At 39.2% G+C, this 18,474-nt stretch overlaps 1 pseudogene; it reads left to right on the top strand.

Annotated features, from left to right (window-relative positions):
- Positions 1–18,243, top strand: part of LOC143669630 (DNA repair protein XRCC1 pseudogene) — a 29,650-nt pseudogene extending 11,407 nt beyond the window's left edge.
- Positions 18,244–18,474: the final 231 nt, after the last annotated feature.

The raw sequence follows: 18,474 nt of genomic DNA, 5'->3' as shown, positions 1-18,474 counted from the left end.
CACATTACATAATGCAAAAGATTTGTCCACAGAGTCACAAAACTGACTTTATAATAAGCATAACCAAGAAAACGAATGTCATATACATGTACCCCCTTTGAGGCTACTATAGCACTAAACATTCCTTGCTTTATTCAGAGCCAATAAGTAAACCACTCAAGAAAATCAAACAAATTGCTTTACAACAAACCCTTTGTCTTTTCCCAGTAGCATATGATTCAACTCATCTACCATTTCATTTTTCAGAACTAATTTGATACATTTTTACTCCCCTCCAAAAACAAATACTCCCCACCCCAATGGTATTCAAATTAATGTGTCATAGTATCCAAAGGCATTTGCAAAAGAAAAATTCATAGAATGCTGTGACTAAGGAAATACTTGGAATAAATATGTGGCCTCACAAGGTGAGAACCTTGAGGTGGTACCCACGTTTACACACATATATACACTAAAATGGCAAATACTGACCTAGGACTATAAGCTTTAGCTTTACTTGATTTTATGTATTTGGGTGACATTCTGAATTTGCAGGGAAAGAACTGATCTTTTGTATATTTTTAAATATCATGAATAAGATTTTGCTCACCAGATAATCATGTAATTATATCATCGTGACTATTATTCAACAATTTTCATTTAAAGTTACACTTGAAAATACATATCACATCATTTAAAAATTACTAACAGCGACAGTGAGTCTTTTTACTTTATTTCCAGACTACTAATACTTCTTTTATCTTTTAAACTAAACTTCCTTCCAAGAAACTGCTAGATTAAGATATCATCCTTTTAAGCAAATTTGTTAGCGAAACATTCCAGAGATGTCTTTTCTTAACCAAACTATTATTAATTCCTAAATTTAAAGTAATTTGTTCTAATTTATTTTTTTTCTGAAGTAAAACTCATCATGGTATAATACTGAAACCAGAGATTTCACAGTGAGTTTCTTTATTTTACTGAAATTGTTATTGAGATCACTGTAGAGTCACATGTGGTTTTAAGAAATCATACAATGAGATCCTTTGTACACTTTTCCCAATTTGTTCCAGTGGTAGTATTTTGCAAAACTGTAGTATTTTACAAATCACACCAGAATTTGACATTGAGATAATCCACCAATATTATTTAGATTTTCCAAGTTTTACTTGTACTCATTTGTGTGTGTGTGTGTGTGTGTGTGTGTGTGTGTGTGTGTGTATGTGTCATGGTCAGGTTCATGTGTCAACTTGGCCAAGTGGTGATACCTGTTTGTCTGATTGGGCAAGTGCTGGCCTGTCTGTTGCAATGACAACATTTCATAGAATTAGATCATGATCACGTCAGCTGCATCCACAGCTGATTCCATTTGTAATCAGCCAAAGGGGAGTGTCTTCTGCAATGAGTGATGCTTAATCTAATCAAGGGAAGCCTTCTAAGGAGGATTCAGAAGAGACAGGCTGTTCCTGCTTCGGCTGGTGAGCCTCTCCTGTGGAGTTCGTCCAGACCCTCCATTGGAGTTGTTAGAACCCTAACTAATACAGTGTGTGTTAAGTTCTACACAATTTTATCACCAGAGTAGGTTTGTGTATTTACCACCACAATCAATAAATTATTTGGTAGACATCTACACTGTGGTAAATGGAAGATGCCAAAGTGTTCCCTGATTCATTATCACCCAAATGCAATTTTCTTGGGGGGTGTCTATTTTCAAACTCATTTTCCTAAGCAAGTAGCCTACATCTCAGATTCTCAGATTAACACATTATAGACAGCTTTCCTGTTACAGCCAATGCCAGGCCCAGAGAGGGCACTGCACTGCATGCACCAAGCACATTGCTACATTCTTCAAGGACAGGATAGCCAGATGAAGGCAGTTTGCACTACCTGGTTTATCTCAGTAGTGCCCTTCCTGGGGAGGCAAAGCCACCTTTGGGTATCTAAGGACTGCATAATAGACTCCATTCCTGGGATTCACCAAAAGCACCAACGATATAGCATTGAAGCTCACTCACAGGAAAGGAGCCGGATGACCCCACCACAGATTCTCTCATTTGGGCCTCACAGTTCCTCTGTTCCAGTCATTGGAAATAACCCAAATGAAGTTTATCATCTGATACAGTCATTGCTTAATTGCATTTTCATCTAATTATACCCCTCAGCAGCTCCTTAATTCCATTCAACAACTGAACGAATATCTACTAAGTACATAGAATTTTGCCGTGGAAAGTAATAAGTGAACACTATTCAATAATATTCTTTCTACAGCTTAATATTGCATTGCTTTTATGCAAGTTCCTTCCACATTTTTGTGAGAATTACATGGTATACCATATGTATTTTCAACAGTGGTGCTAAAAGCTTCCTCCAGTGGCCTTACAGATTATTTTTTTATGCTAATCAATACAACTAAATTGCTAGTCTATGCTAACTAACCCACATAAATTAGTATTCTATGCTGATTAACCCAACTTTTTTTTTACTCCATGCTTGCTAACAGTTCCCAAACTGTTGCTGCCATTATCAGTTAGTTCTAAAGAGGGTAGGTGCTTCTCCTAGGGGCTCTTATAGCACCTTGAATTTTGGGATGAGAGTATTGATTGCCCTGTAGCGAAATTGTTTTTTTCCTTGCGAGCTGACCCTCCTTTAGCATTCCCGCAGAGCATGGACTGTGTCTGTCTTATTCATCATTGCAATCCCAGTGCCTGGGGTCAGTGCTCACTTATTATAGTGAGCCTCTGTTTTCCCTGTTGGTGCATAGCCTTGTTTAGATTGCTGATACCAGGATAATGCGGACACAATCTTATTCCCCACCACTCTGCTGCAAAGGAGCTCAAACATACCTTAATACACTCTGACCCCTTCCCAGCTTCTGTTTCACTCCTTGAAAGCAAAACAAATTAAAGGACTTTTCTTTTTCAGTAAATTCTGAAAAATAATCGTCTTGCCAATCTTACCAGGTGAACCTAATTAAGCAGTTTTAATGCAATTAGCGCTAATTCATCAGAGAAAATGGCCTAAATCCTGACTTTAACAAAGACAAAAGATCAGGGACTCCTCTAATTCAACTCACAATATTGGGCTGCATTTCTTTTGCCATGAGCATGGTGAAAGGGATTCAACTGAGTGAAGGAAAGAAAACAAAAGGAAAGGTTAAGTAATGGCATATTCAATTTGTTTTCTGGAGGGGGAGAGTTTCTAATGCTAGAACACAGGGATTACTTCAGAACGTGCTTTCCCCATCTTTATTAATGACTTTAGGGAGGAGAAGCAAATAGCATCTTAATAACTTCTGCAGGCAAATCACAACATCCATCTGTGCAGTGTTGTTAACATTCAGAGCTGAGAAATGAAACCAAGTAATACAGTCAGATTAGAAATGAAGGCAGGCAATAAAATAAGATCCAGCCTAGTAAGCTAATATCTCTGTAGGGAATGTTATAAAACACCTTTATGTAATGGAAGGAAGGTCCTTGTAAAGGTATAATGGTAGAGAGACATAGAATTGTTATATGAAACCAAAACGGGATTTACTATGAGTGATGACAGCTTTAAAAAAAACAAAACAAAACCAGTGACTGAGGTACGGGTAGCACAGACACGGGCACCCAGTGTCACTTAGAAGTGATGTGACTGCCTTAATAGGCCTACTAAATCAGCGTCATAAAGTTATGCTTAGTCCTCAGGACTCCATAAGAAAATACAGAAAAATCAAAGTGAATTTAGGAGGCATAAAGCAATGAGAATTAAAGGACTCAAGAGGATAATGTATGTAGAAAGAACAGAAAAATCAGATCTGAGTAATTCACCTAAATAACAACTTTGGAGAGATACAACTAGCTACAGAGGTTTATAAAGCATAAAAACCAAAGAAAACAGAAAATTACTTAGAGTGCCACAGGAAATAGATGAAAATTTTTAAAATGGAATGAAAGTGAGTGAAAAAAGTAAGTATGGTGGATTTGGGAACAGTCTTTCAAAACACATGGAGGAAATCCCACCACAGGCTATATCTAAAATATAAAATTTTAGATTTTATATTACATGTAATTTGGGGATATTTTTAAGTACAAAAGAAAATTATGGATTCTTCCTTTTTCATATAAAACAAAGGGGTTACATTCCCCTATGCTTTCAACTTAGACTAAACACTAATATTATGCAATGCCTGGTTGAAAGCATATGAAAATATTTAACTGCTGGCCCATACCAGTTAATGGAATTCAACACTCCTGTCCAAAAATTTGGTGCTGGGACCTATTCAGCTATGGATGCCAAGGTTGGAATTGAAGCTACTTAATACAAAACTTTCAATAAGTAAAGAGCTTTCTCAGGCATATACAAAATTTACTCTATAGACAAAAGAAAACTGAGACTAGAGAAACAAGAAGTATAGGTGCTATTTTCTGGGTTTCTTCTTTAAAACCTGTTTTACCCTATCATATTAACCCCAAACTGTGCAATGTATAATAGGACCCTATACTTTAATCAGTTGTGTGTGCTGCAGAGATACCTAAAATGGATTCTAATGAAACCAGGTTTAATTTGTGTGCTAAAACCTCATTTTCTACCTGCTACAAGTACTGGACACAGTCCCTACCATCAAGAAATGTGTAATCTTCTTAGAGACAGTTGGCATGTACCTAAAAATAATCCACCAAGAGAAAGTAGAACACAACCCCAAATAAATAGGACAAAGACACAGTAAGCCATAAAGTCAAGAAACCAAAAGAGATCAGGGACAACTAAGGGAAGATGTAGATGGTGGAGTAGACAATGCATTCCTATGGCCAGAACAACTACTCAACATGCAGGAAGTGACTGAAACAATAATTTTAAACTCCGGAGGCCAGAAGAACACCGTACAGCATCCAGGCTGCTAAATTACTGTAATAATAATAAACTGCTCTCTCCACATGGCGGCTGCTGGGGCCCATCCCCCATTCTCATGGCAGACTGCCATGAGGTCTAAGTCTCTCACTAGATCACTGGTAACAGACAGAGACATAAAAACCCTCTTCCCCAAGATCCAGGGTAGACACAGTTGATCTCAGGTCACAGCTTTTGATTAGCAACTTCTGATCACTGGGGTCCAGCTCTGAGGGCAGTTGTGGTTTCAACCTGCCCCACGCAAAGGCAGCAGCTCCCATTGTTTCAAGACACTTCAGACAGGGGCAATGACAATGAAGACTAAAGAAGCCTGGGCTGCTGGAGACAGTTGAAGGGCTGCATTTACTGAGCAGGCCAAGAAAGCTCACTTTTGGGAACCCCTGCAAGAAGTTCTTGATCCATTCCTGATGCCCTACTCAGGGCACTGTGGAGACATCAGCACCCCATGTGGGTCCCTGGTCCTTCTCAGATGGGAAAGAATAATTTAGGAAGGTCCTCTCCAACTTGCCCCTTCTCACAGGATTTGCTCTCCAAGCAAAAGCAACCTGAAACAATGAAAGGAGAGTAAGAAACTACAGATGCGGGACAGTCTGCGACAAAGACCTGCCAGCTTCAAACACCTGGGAGAGGGAGGTCTGTTTCCTAGGAAACAAGAGAGGACAACCAAACTTCTGTAAATAGGGAACTCCAAAACAACTAAGAGGCAAAAGCCAGGACAAGACACAAGACCAGAAAGACAGGGAAAATCCTGCAGACACCATTCACCGTGGGCAGACCTACCTGATGGAACGGCTGAGGCTCAAGAATATCGTTATTTTCTCACCAGCTGGTTACAAAATCAAGAAACAGAAATTGCAGGGAATAAATCCAAGAGTTCACATTTTTAAATATTAAACTATACAGTGTACAGCAACAAAAAAGTACAAGACAAACAAAGAAACAGGAAATGATGGCCCATCCAAAGAAAAAAGATAAAAATTCAGAAAACACCAACAAAGAAAAACATGATATGGGCATACTAAAAAAAAAAAAGGTCTTTAAAAAAATTACCTTAAAAGTACTTGAGGGGATGAATGCAACTAAAGAAAAGGAAAAAAGTACATCAGGAATGAATGAATGAGCAATATTTAGCAAAGAGACAGAAATTTTATAAAGGAACCAAACAGACCTACTAGAGTTGAAGACCTCAATAACTGAAATGAAAGGAGGGTTTTAAGAGTACATTGAAGTTGGCAGAAGAAAGAATCAGTGAACTCAAAGATAAGACATTTGAAATGAGTCAGGCTGAGGAGCAGAAAGAAAAAATAAGTATTAAAAGTGAAAATACCCCCAGGTACTAGAGTAACTTGCCAGAAGCCTACAACCTCCAGATGGGTCCCTGGTCCAGATAAGTGCTGAAACCTAGCCCAGCCTCTCCAGAACATCAGATAGTTCCATCTTCCTATGCCATATTAGTGACAGCCCTTCCAAAATATCAAAAATTTAGACTTGCCATAACCCAAACAACCCCAGTGAGAGGGATGGAAAGATAAAAGGTGATGGTGGAATTATACATAGAAGGTAGGACTTAACAAATAATTATGAAGTTCTGAATCATTAAATTGATATTTCTTTTAGTGCCCAGTATTTTAGAGCAGCTAGAAGTAAAAACCTAAAATTGTGAAATTGTAACCCATGCCAAAGTCTGAAATACGTTCTACAACTAATTGTGGTGCTATGCTTGGAAATTTATAGCTTTTTGTACATATGCCATTGTTTACAAAAAAAGTCAATTGTGATGATAAAACAAAGTATTTAAGCCCTCTAGCCTCCTATATTCTGGAGCAGCTAGAAGGAAAAATATGAGAGGATCGTATACACAGCCCATGACAAACTCTGGGATCTGTCCTATAACCACTTTTTGAAGAGTGCTTCAAAAACTATTGCTTTTTTATTTCTTTGCTTTGTATATATGTTATACTATACAATAAAAAAAAGTTTAAAAAAAAAGAAAAGAAAAAACTCATTCATACCTTACCCCTTACCCCTTCCTCTCATTGACCACTAGTATTTCCATCTACCCAATATATATAATTTTTATTTTAACATTTGTTTCCCGTATTATTTATTTATTTTTAATCTTTATGTTTTACTCATCTGTCTATACCATAGACAAAAGGAGCATCAGACACAAGATTTTCACAATCACACAGTCACGTTACGAAAGCTATATCATACAATCATCTTCAAGAAACATGGCTACTGGAACAGAGCTCTATAGTTTCAGGCATTTTCCTCTAGCCTCTCTAATACACCATAAACTAAAAAGGAGATATCTATATAATGCATAAGAGTAACCTCCAGGATAAACTTTCAGCTCTGTTTGAAATCTCTCAGCTACTGACACTTTATTTTGTCTCATTTCTCTCTTCCCCCTTTCAGTCAAGAAGGTTTACTCAATCCCTTGATGCTGAGTCCCAGCTCATTTTAGGATTTCTGTTCCATGTTGCCAGGGTGATTTATACCCCTAGGAGTCAAGTCCCACGTAGAAAAGGGGAGGGTGGTGAGTTTACTTGCCATGTTGGCTGAGGGAGAGATAGGCCACATCTGAGCAACAAAAGAGGTTCTCAGGGGGTGACTCTTAGGCCTAATTTTAAGTAGGCTTAGTCTATCCTTTGAGGGGATAAGTTTCATATGAACAAACCCCAAGACTGAGGGCTCAGCCTATTGATTTGGTTGTCCCCACTGCTTGAACAAATATCAGGAATTCTCCAAGTGGGGGAGTTGAATCTTCCCCCTTTCTTACTGTTCCCCCAAGGGGACTTTGCAAATACTTTTTTATTCACTGTTCAAATCATCTGGGATTATCAAAGCATCACTCTGGACAAGCCTACAAAATCTCATGCCCTATTCAAGGTTCCAGGTACTTAAGGTGTTCAGTTAAACTGTCCATATAATTTATATTAGGAAATGCACTAGCCAAAATATAAATTTTGTACCAAATAAACATTTTTTGCTTTAGTCTCACACATAAGTTAAAGTTTTAAAATATGAATTACCATTTCTTTTCAACATCCTGCAATATTGACATTCTTTTGTTCTTCCTCATGCAAAAACATTTTTGCAAATACACCTTTTATGATTAATTATTACATTAGCTATCTTCTGCCAGGAAATCAAGGGTTAAGTGCCCTCCCAAATATATGGTCACTTAGATGAATCTATTTACATTTGCTTTACCTTTATAAAAAGAGCTTGTTCGATAGATGAGCACTAGTTAAAATTCTAGGAATACTGTTCAATTCACTTCAGAAAGACAAAATCTTAAGTTCCTCTTAAAGACAAACTCAGACTGACTAATACATAATAGCTGCCTACAATTTTCTGTTAATTACGTTATTGAACTGTAGTTGAATTTCTGAAATAAAAATTTTTGAGTAAGACCTTAGATGTAAGTAGAAACTTTTTCTAACTCATTCATATCTTGGGGACATTTTAAAGTGATTGTTAAAACAAAAAAGAGAGAGAGAGAACAGAATCTTAGTGATTGACTAGCCCAACTCTAAGATTTTTGGGGGGCGGGGGAGGGTACATGGTCTAGAAATCAAATCTGGGTCTCCCGCATGGAAGGTAAGCATTCTACCACTGAACCACCTGTGCACCCCCCAACGCTAAGATTTCACAGCAGAGAAAAATGTGATCCAATTAAGTAACCAATAGCAAATCAGTAGAACTGAAACTAGAAGTTTCTTAACTCTCATGTTAGTGTTATTTCATGCTCTCTTTACATCTGCAAAATTAGTATTTTTAGAATAAACTGTACTCTTAAGAACAATTTCCGATTTACAGAAAAATCAAGAAGATATACAAAGATTTCTCATATACTGTGCCCCCAATTATTACTATCTTACATTAGTATGGTACATTTGTTACAATTAGTAACCCAATATCCATGCATTATTGTTAGCTAAAGTTCATACTTCATTTAGACCTCTTTAGTTTTACTTACTCCACATAATTTTTCAAATATTCATTAACATCCTATGGAGAGAAGAAAAGATGTTTCGTGGCAAAATACATATAGGAAACATATGAAACATATTTCTTGCCTTCTCAGAGCCTTTACGATATTCAATTTAAATCTCAAAGTGGAGTGTGGAGTAAGATGTATTTCCCAAAATGGTTGGATCATGGGCCCTTTTTAGGTAGAACACTTTGAAGGATTGAATGTTTCTGAAGAAAAATTCAGCACTACATGATGGTTTGACATATTAACCTATATTGGGTTAGAGCTCAGTCTCATTTGAATACTTGGATGTCTGGAAGGATGACTGAGAAACTGATAACAGTGGTTAGTTCCCAGAGGTAATTGTTGGCTGAAGATAAACGAAAGGGAAAAATCTGTTTCTTGTATACTCTTTTGAACCTTTCAAAATTTTGTACCATGTGCTTGTATTACCTATTCAAATATTTTTGAAATGTTAAAAAATACATACTTTTTTTTTTAAAAAAAAGTGAAAATATCCTAAAACAGCTATGGGACACCATTAGGCATGCCAATGTAGGCATTATGGGAATTCCAGAAAGAGAAGAAAGAGAGAAAGGGGCAGAAGTAATATTCAAAGAAATAATGACAGATAAAATAAGCAAAAGATGTGAATGCAATCCAAGAAGCCCAGAGAACATCAAACAGGATAAACGTGAAGAAAAATGCACAGCATGCTATACTGACCACACTATTGAATTCAAAGGACAGGGTGAGAGTTCTGAAAACTGCAAGAGAAAAGCAACAAAATAAGACAGTCCCAATTACATTAAATTCCAATTTCTCATCAGAAACAATGAAAGCAAGAAGGCAGTGGGTTGAAATACTTAAAGTTGCTGAAAGAAAACTATTACCAATCAAAAATTTAGTATCTGGCAAGGCTTTCTTTCAAAAATGAAGGAGAAATTAAGATATTCCCAGATAAACAAAACTGAAGAGAGGTCATCACCACTAGATCTCCCCTACAAGCAATGCCAAGGGGAGTTCTTCAGACTGAAAGGAAAGGGTACTAGACAGTGGTTCAAAGCACATAAAAAAATAAAGGCCAAAAGTAAAAGGTAACCATTTGAATAATCATAAATGCCAGTACTATTGTACTATATAGGTTGATATGTAAATTCATTCCTTACTTCCTATTGGTAAAATTTGCTAAAATGAAAATACATAAAAAGTAATGATAAATCTATTATTTTGGATATACATTATACAAAGATAAAAGTGTTAACAGGTACAAAAAAAGGTGGGGAGATGGGGGGGTTAGGAAAAGTATTTGTGTATGTTATTGAGGTGAAGTTGGTATCAAACCAAATACAACTGTTATGTATTTAGGGTGTTAAATTTTAACCCCATGGTAACCACAAAGAAAACAAATAAAAAATATATCCAAATAAAAAGACAAGACTCCTGTTCAAACTTTTCCAAAACACTGAGGAAAAAGGAACTCATTTTATGACGTTAGTATCATTCTAATACCAAAACCAGGTGTGTTTGAAAGGAAGTATTCCCCCTAGAAAAGCCATGTTTTAATCAAAATATCATTTCATAAAGGTAGAATAATCTCTATTCAATACTGTATGTTTGAAACTGTAATCAGATCATCTCCCTGGATGGTGTGATTTAGTCAAGAGTGGTTGTTAAACTGGATTAAGGGATGACATGTCTCCACTCATTTGGGTGGGTCTTGATTGGTTTATTGGAGTCCTATAAAAGAGGAAATATTTTGGAGAATGAGAGATTCAGAGAGAGCAGAGAATGCTGCAGCACCACGAAGCAGAGAGTCCATGAGCCAGCAGCGTTTGGAGATGAAGAAGGAAAACGCCTCCCGGGGAGCTTCATGAAACTGGAAGCCAGGAGAGAAAGCTAGCAGATGACACCATGTTCACCATGTGCCCTTCCAGTTGAGAGAGAAACCATGACTGTGTTTGCCATGTGCCTTCTTACTTGAGAGAGAAACCCTGAACTTCATCAGTCTTCTTGAACCAAGGTATCTTTCCCTGGATGCCTTTGATTGGACATGTCTATAGACTTGTTTTAATTGGGATATTTTCTTGGCCTTAGAACTGTAAACTAGCAATTTATTAAACTCCCCTTGTTAAAAGCCATTCCATTTCTGGCATATTGCATTCTGGCAGCTAGCAAACTAGAACACCAGGTAAAGATGCTAAAAGAAAGGACTGTTAATGTTGACATATTAACCTACATTGGGTTAGAGCTCAGTCTCATTTGAATACTTGGATGTCTGGAAGGATGACTGAGAAACTGATAACAGTGGTTAGTTCCCAGAGGTAATTGTTGGCTGAAGATAAACGAAAGGGAAAAATCTGTTTCTTGTATACTCTTTTGAACCTTTGCTAGCTGCCAGAATGCAATATGCCAGAAATGGAATGGCTTTTAACAAGGGGAGTTTAATAAATTGCTAGTTTACAGTTCTAAGGCCAAGAAAATATCCCAAATAAAATTCCTGTTTATACCAGGAATGCAAGGATGGTTCAACACAAGAAAATCAATTAAGATAACACAGCACATTAGCAAATCGAAATGGAAAAATCACATGATCATCTCGATTGATGCTGTAAAAGCATTAGACAAAATTCAGCATCCTTTTCTGATATAAACACTCCAAAAATAGGAATCAAAGATAACTACCCCAATATGATAAAGGGAATATATGAAAAATTGATAGCCAGCATCATACTCAATGGACAGAGACTGAAAGCTTTTCCCCTAAGATCAGGAACAAGACAAGGATGCCCACTTTCACCACTATTATTCAACATTGTGTTAGAAGTTCTAGCTAGAGCAATTAGGCAGGACAAAGAAATAAAAAGCATCCAAATTGGAAAGGAAGAAGTAAAACTCTCATTATTTCCAGATGATATGATAACTATACTTGGAAGATCCTGAGAAATCTACAGCAAAGTTACTTGAGTTAATCAATTTAGCAAGGTGGAGGGATATAAAATTAATGTGCAAAAATCAGTAACATTTCTACACACAAGCAATGGCCTAGCTGAGGAGTCAGTTAAGGAAAAAATTCCATTCAAAATAGCAACTGAAAAAATCAAATACTTATGAATGAACTTAACTAGGGAAGTAAAGGACTTGTACACAGAAAACTACATAACATTGCTAAAAGAAATCAAAGGAGATCTATATAAGTGGAAAGACATTCCCTGCTCATGGATAGGAAGGCTAAATATAGTTAAGATGTCAATTCTCTCCAAATTGATCTACAGATTCAACATGGTACCAATCAAAGTTCCATCAACCTACTTTGAAGATATGGGAAAGCTAATTACCAAATTTATCTGGAAGGGAAAGAGACCCCGAATAGTTAGAGTGTCCTAAAAAAGGAAGAACGAAGGGGGAGGATTAACACTCCCTGACTTTAAAACTTATTATAAAGCCACAGTGGTCAAAACAGCTTGGTACTGGCACAAAGATAAAAGCATTGACCAAAAGAATCGAATCAAGAGTACAGAAAGAGACCACCAAATCTATGGTCAATTGATTTTTGACAAGGTCCACAAATCCATTAAACTGGGACAAAGTAATATTTTCAATAATTAGGCATGGAAAAACTGGATATCAATAGCCAAAAGAAGGAAAGAGGGGTGGACAATGGTGGTTCAGTGGCAGAGTTCTCACCTACCATGCCCAGAGACCAAGGTTCAATTCCTGATACCTGCCCATGCAAAAAAAAAAAAAAAGAATGAAAGAGGATACCCATCTTACACCCTACACAAAAGTTAACTCAGAGTGCATCAAACACCTAAATATAAGAACTAGCACCATAAAGTTTCTAGAAGGAAATGTAGGGAAACATCATCAAGACCTAGTAGTAAGAGGTAGCCTCCTAAACTTTACACCCAAAGCACAAGCAACAAAAGAAAAAAATAGATAAATGGGAACTCCTCTAAATCAAATGCTTCTGTCATTGTCAAAAGACTTTGTCAATATTATTTCTGGACTTTGAGAGGCTGTTTTATATATATAACCTGATATTTAGAGATAAGAATGAAGCCGAACAGGTTGGGGTTAAAGTAATTCAGAACATAAGGGTAAGGAAGACAGTGTCTATATTTTAGAACTACACATACTCTTTGAGACCAATGAAAGAAAGGTTTATTTGCTCAGGAAATGAAATTTTCTGTAGTGCATAATCTAATTCAACCTATCTGTATAGCTCATTTGAACAATTGAAACACAGGGAGCCCAGAAGAGAAAGAGGTTCTTTAATCTTGTAAAGATTATTGTAATGTCTTGATACATCCTAGAGTATATTAAACAGATAATCAAAAAGTATGGGCAAAGTCCCCTGAAGGATGCGAAAAAGAATATGGAACTATTAAACCTTACCATCAGGGAATCCCCTGATACAGTGTCAAACTTTAGGGACACCCAAATCAATTGGCCATGCCCTCGATCATGAGGCTTACTCTTGTGAAGTTTATGTGGGTAATGGAGAAGCTTAGACTACCTATAGATGTGCCTAAGAATTACTTCTGGAGGGCCTCTTTTGTTGCTCAGATTGACCTCACTCTCTCTAAGCCCAACTCTGCAAGTGAAATCATTGCCCAACATCAAATTAGCCATAAGGGAAATGTAAATCAGAACCACAAGGAGATACCATCCCACACTTAATAGAATGGCTGCTATCTTTAAAAAATGGAAAATCACAAATGTTGAAGAGGATTCAGTGAAATAGGAACACATTTATTATAGGTGGCAATATAAGATGGTACATCCATTGTGGAAGACAGTTTGGTAGGGCCTTAGAAAATTAAGTACAGAACTACTGTCTGATCTGTCATTTACACTGCTTGGTACATCCTCCAAATAATTGAAAGCGAGGACTCAGATATTTTCTCACTGATATTCATAGCAGCATTATTAAGAATTGCCAAAAGATGAAAGCAGCCCAAGTGTCCATCAACAGATCTGATAAATAAAATGTGGTATATGAGTACAATGAAATACTATTCAGCCATAAAAAGTAATGAAGTCCTTATGTCTGAGACTAAAGCAAAAAATGTTTATTTGTTAAAAAATTTATATTTTGACTAGAGCATTTCCTAATATAACTCATGTAGATAGTTTGATTGAATGTCATAAGAACTTGGAATCTCATGTAGGACATGAGATTTTGTTGGTTTGTCCAGAGTGATGCCCCGATGAATCCCAGAGTGATTTGATCTGTGACTGGAAAAGTATTTGCAAGCCCCCTTCAGGGAATGGTGAGAGCGGGGAGAAATTCAACTTCCCCAAGTTGAATTCTTGATATTCTCACAAGCAGTGTGGACAATGAAAGCTATAGGCTGAGCCCCCAGTCTTGGGGTTTGTTCAAATGAAACTTAACCCCACAAAGGATAGGTCAAGTCTACTTAAAATTTAGGCCTAAGAGTCATCCCCAAGTGAGCCTCTTTTGTTGCTCAGATGTGGCCTCTCTCTCCAGCCAACATGACGAGCAGTCTCACCACCCTACCCCTCTCTGCGTGGGACATGACTCCCAGGGGTGTGGACCTCCCTGGCAACGTGGGACAGAGATCCTGGAATAAGCTGAGACTCAGCATTAAGGGACTAAGAAAGACCCTAGAATGAGCTGAGAATTAACATCAAGGGATTGAGAGAAACTTCTCGACCAAAGGGGGAAGAGTGAAATGAGACTAAGTGTCAATGGCTGAGAGATTCCAAACAGAGTCGAGAGGTCATCCTGGAGGTTATTCTTATGCATTAAGTAGATATCACCTTGTTGTTCAAGATGTAGTGGGGAGACTGGAGGGAACTGTCTGAAAATGTAGAGCTGTATTCCAGTAGCCATGTTTCTTGATGATGACTGAACAATGATATAGCTTTCACAATGAGACACTGTGAATGTGAAAACCTTGTGTCTGATGCTCCTTTTAGCTACTATATCAACAGAAGAGTAGAACATATGGAATAAAAATAAATAATAGGGGGAACAAATGTTAAAATAAATCTAGTTTGAAATGCTAGTGGTAAATGAAAGCGAGGGGTAAGGGGTATGGTATGTATAATCTTTCTTTTCTCTATTATCGTTTTATTTCTTTTTCTGTTGTCTTTTTATTTCTTTTTCTAAATTGATGCAAATATTCTAAGAAATGATGAATATGCAACTATGTGATGATATTAAGAATTACTGATTGTATATGTAGAATGGAATGATATCTTAATGTTTTGTTTGTTAATTTTTTTTAATTAGTAAAAAAAGTTAAAAAAAAAAAGTTACCACCCATAATTGGGTAGGTTATTTCCCATGAAAACAATAAAAAAGATTCCCCCCAGCAATATTGAAGGACATGGTAAAAAAAAAAAAAGTAATGAAGTCCTAATACATGGACATCGTTGAATGTTGAAGACACCACATTGACTGAAATAAGCCAGACACATAAAGACGAACATTTTTTTATCTCATTGACTTGACATAATTAGAATAAGAAAACTCATAGTGTCAGAATCTAAATAAAGGTACTAATGTTTGAAGTAAGGATAGGAAAAGAGAAGTTAAGGCTTAAAATGTTCACGATTCTTATTTGGAATGATGGAAATGTTTTGGTAATGAATAGTGGTGATGGTAGCACAATACTGTAAACATAATTAACAGCACTGAACTATACATCCGAATGTGATTAAAAGGGGAAATATTAGATTGTATGGTGATAGAATAAATTTTTTGAGGTCCATGGACCTACACTACACAAACAGTGAACCCTGAGTTAAGCCATGGACTATAGTTAATAGTACAATTTTTGAAATGTGTTATCACCAATTGTAAGAAATATTCTAGACCAATACAAGGTGTTAATAATAGTATGGTATATTACAATCTTATAGTTTACGTATAAACTCACAACTTCTCTAATAAAGAAAGAAACCATTTGGCGCTATTAAGCTAGCCAAAAGGTTAAGAGAAAACTTTTTAGAAGGATTTTGCCTCCCTATTTTTAGTTCGTTGTTTGTTTGTTTACAAATGAATATTCAGCTCCTGGTGCACAAAAGCAACCCTTAAAATAAGTGTTCCTCTTGAGAACATTCATTTCTGCATGCAATAGGTACCTACCCACATGCCTACACTCTTAGTTCTCCAGGCCACTGTGACATATACCAGATATTAGGTTGTCCTAAATAACAGAAATTTATTGGCTCACAATTTCAGAAGCTCCCTCCAGAGGTCTGTAGCATTCAGGTTGGCCAGCAATCCTTTGGTTCCTTGACTTTCTGGTTACATAATAATGTCCTCCCTTTCCTCTTCCAGGTTCCAGGTGACTTTGCTTTCTCCTTCCGTGGCCCTCTCTTTATAAGGTCACCAGTAGTAGGATTAAGGGCTGTACTGATTTAATTGGCCATACCTTAACTAAAATAACATCTTCACGAGATCCCATTTAAAAAGGGGTTCACACTCATAGAAATGCAGGTTAAGATTAAGAGTACGTGTTTACGGGGGTACATAACTCAATCTACATTCATTCTATGTGCCAGGCACTCTTCTAGGAGCTAGAGATACAGCGATGAACAAAATCAAGTCCTTGTTCCCATGGGCCTCACAGGGAAGGGAGGAAATAGGAGTAAAAAAAAAGAAACTTTAAAAGTGCATTTTTTTAAAAAACCTGCATATAAAATGCGTATACAAAATGTCAGGTGGCAAGAAATGCGATTAGGAAAAATAAACTGCCCCCATCCTCGCCCCAATTCTGGATCATCCCCCAACTTGCCTGGCCAGGCTGATGCCGAGAACGGTGACAGGCCGGAGGTCCGCCTCCCCAACTTGGTAGCCCTGTGGCCACCAAGAGTCGACCCACTGTGCAGAAAACCTTCTCAAGGAGGACACTTACCAAGAACGGCGGGCTGCCAAGGTAGGCGAGAAGACCGTCTCTGTGGTCCCCCAGCAGGAGAAGGAGGAGCAGAAACACAGCGTGGACATGGGAATTACCGCGCCGCCTTCGTAGTTGTGCCGGTGGGCAGCTGGGCTGCAGGGCGCATGGAGTAAGACTTCGAGGTCCTTCTGGTCTCCTCGTCTCTCACGGCGCCTTCGGAGAGCTGCAGTGGCTCAGACCCCAAACACGTTCGCATTTGGGGGCCTGAGAAGGTGGTCTGGGCAGCAGTTGAGAAGCATTGGGACCTCATCAAAATTGGTTATGTCCAGCCCTACAGCAAGGATGGATGCCCCCTAATGCCTGAGTTTCATACGGCTTCCCAGCTCCCCAGACCAAGATGAAGCTCCCCTGGAGTTCTCATCCCAGAAGGTGCCCAAGCTCAGCTAGCTCCGTGGAAGGAGGAGGACCGGAGTGGCAAAAACCTGCCACCCGGGCTTGTCTTCTTCATCCAGGTCAACAAGACATCCCCAGCCCGGGCGAGGGACCAGGCAGGACCTGCTGCGCTGCAAGCCTCCATGCCTCAGGAGTCTCCTAAGGTGAAGAGAAAGGTGGATTTGAACCAAAAACAGAAGATGCCCAGCAAACCATCAACCCGCCCTGGAGAGTCCCAAATTGCGCATGCCCCGCCCACCCCACCCCACCCCCGACACCCCAGCCCCAGCACAAGGGCAGTGCCAAGGGAGCCCCGGGGAGCAAGCACCAAGCTCAGGAGGCCCCAGGCAGTCCCCAGGAGCTAGGAAGATCCTTCAGGGTATGGTGGTGGTGGCGCTGAGGGGTTTCCGGAACCCTTTCTGCTCGCAGCTCGGGGACAGGCCTGAGGACCCAGGTCCTAGGCTTCAGAGGCCGCCTCGTGCGTAAACAGTGGGTGCTGGGCTGGCAGCTGCTGCCCTCCCGCTGGCACCTCACGGCGGGATGAAGCTCGAGCACCAAGGACCAGGGGCCTCTCGGTGGCAGCAGCAGGAACAAAGCACCCACGCTTCCCCCGCAAGCACCCCCTGACCAAAACCAAGCACTCCGAGGCAGCAGGACCCAGCTCACCCCAGAGGCCCCGGGCCCGGACCACACCAGCCTGGCCAGAGCTCCAGGATGATACTCCCAAGGAGGAAGAACAGCAAGAAAATAGAGCAGAAGATTCCGGGGATCCCGAGGATGAGCTGAGAAGGGCGGCTGAGCAGAAGGAACAGAAGCATCTCCACCACCACCACCACCATGGCCAGTGAGAAGACCGGGAGGGCCCGTGAGCCGGATTCACAGACAGCAAGGATCACCGGGGAGTGCCGCAGCCTGCCTGTTCCTGAACTGCAGGACTTGTTCGGGACAAACACTTCTTCCTCTTTTGGGGAGTTCCCTGGGGACCAGCCGTGGGAGCTCACCCTAAATGTCACAGCCTTCAAAGGGGAGCTCAGGGACTGCGTGAGCGAACAGGTCCACCCTGTGATCACTGCACAGGCTTGAGTCCTCAGCTCTGAGGAACACCTGATGTTCACCCACCCCTGGTGGATCTACAGTTGCAACGAGAAGCAGAAGTCATGGACCTCGCCAGCTGTATGGGTGCCACCCCAGGCCTGAAGTGTGTGCGTGCAGATGTGCGCACGCGCACATACACGCAGGATGAGTTTAGTAAAGGTGACTTGGGTTTGGAAAAAAAAAAAGAAGAAGTAGAAGAAGAAAGTAGGACACTGGAAG

The sequence above is a fragment of the Tamandua tetradactyla genome, chromosome 26 (genome assembly GCF_023851605.1).
Source record: "Tamandua tetradactyla isolate mTamTet1 chromosome 26, mTamTet1.pri, whole genome shotgun sequence".
Classification (NCBI taxonomy): Eukaryota; Metazoa; Chordata; class Mammalia; order Pilosa; family Myrmecophagidae; genus Tamandua; species Tamandua tetradactyla.
The sequence above is the reverse complement of the archived record's forward strand: the minus strand, read 5'-3'. Positions and strand labels throughout refer to the sequence as shown.